The sequence below is a fragment of the Propithecus coquereli genome, unplaced genomic scaffold (assembly GCF_000956105.1).
Source record: "Propithecus coquereli isolate 6110/MARCELLA unplaced genomic scaffold, Pcoq_1.0 Scaffold512, whole genome shotgun sequence".
Classification (NCBI taxonomy): domain Eukaryota; kingdom Metazoa; phylum Chordata; class Mammalia; order Primates; family Indriidae; genus Propithecus; species Propithecus coquereli.
Window position 1 is genome coordinate 293,376 of NW_012150975.1, and position 1,413 is coordinate 294,788.

The window sequence follows — 1,413 nt, forward strand, 5'->3', positions numbered from 1 at the left end:
GAATGTGCTAATCTCTAACATAAAGTTTACTAGTGATTTTTTGGTTCTTGCCCTTTTTTGTTTCCTCTTTTTTTCTTTTCTTTTGCTTTCCTATAGTTCAAACTTGTGAAGTGGACACAATTTTAAGGTTTTATGTGGAAAGTGTCATAATTTTATTTTCATAAAGAAAGCAAAAGCATTGACCGACTTGGAGTAGATAAAAGGATACTATTGAAGGGTGGTCAAATACGCCACTTTGGAATAAGGATTAGTTTGAGCTAAAAATACTTGAAAAATAGCAGATGCAAGAAGGACACTCTATTCTTCCCTTTCCTTCCTGAAAACAGGAGATAAAAACTCCCATGTTGAAAGATGCCCTCCCTGTACCAGGAGAAAAGAAATATTCTTCGACCTGGAGTCACAGCCAAGAGAATTCTATACAAACAGATCTTGTTAAAAATAATTCTTATCTCCCCGTAGCCTCCCCACACAATTTAGTTACTTTTCCACAATTGTCTCTCTATGTTCAGCCTCATATAAAAACATTTAGATTTTGCTTCTACGTTGGGTTTTTATGTCATCATGAGGGCTTCAGTGTTACATAAAACTGATATTAATTGTGTATGCTTTTCTCTGGTTAGCCTATCTTATGTCAATTTAATTTTCAGGCCCAGTTGAGACCCTAGAAAGGGGAGAGATGGATTTTTGTATATGAATGTCTGAACTGGATATGTACACACTCAGTTCACAAAAAGTACTTGTCTCTGAAAATGTAGGAGAATAGGGCAACAAGAAGAAAAGAAAACTCTCTATAATATTCAGTGTCTTTTATATTAATACACATCAAAATCCACTATGCTGGATGAACCATTTCTTATCTTCAAATAATTATTATCCAGAGTACTAAAAAACATGAACTCATTGTAACCTCCTTTGTTGTGTTCTCTAATACATTAGAATTCTCGAAATGCAGGCAAAGTGGGGTTTTCAAAAGTATGACTCATTTGTATGAGTAATGCAAGACATGTTTGGAAAATCATGTCCCTGAAAATAGTTCACCAGACATGTTATCTTCAAGGGAGTTTTAATTCTGGTATAGTTTAGCATCAACTGTGTAATTCAGATTCCAATTGAACATAAAAGGAGTTGAAATTTATGTTCAATGGGCCAGTGACCACAGATGCAGCACAGAGCTATGCTAGAAAAGCTGATGAAACATTTGACGTTTTATAATTAGACTGTGGTTGTAACATGCTGATTGCAATCAAGTGCAATATGGTGGAGGAAACAGTGACTTTTATGTTTATTTAATCCCTTATCATATACTATGACAGGCATGCAGACCTTTGCAAGTTCGGAAAGTCTGAATGTTTAAGGATTGCACAAAACTTCAAATTATAACAGCAAGAAATGTACTCAATGATGTTATGTGCT

At 34.7% G+C, this 1,413-nt stretch overlaps 1 protein-coding gene across 1 annotated transcript in view; it reads right to left on the reverse strand.

The window, feature by feature from the left end:
* The window catches only part of LOC105820185 (polypeptide N-acetylgalactosaminyltransferase-like 6), a 586,398-nt gene that overhangs the window by 169,115 nt on the left and 415,870 nt on the right, over window positions 1–1,413 (reverse strand). The window lies entirely within an intron of this gene.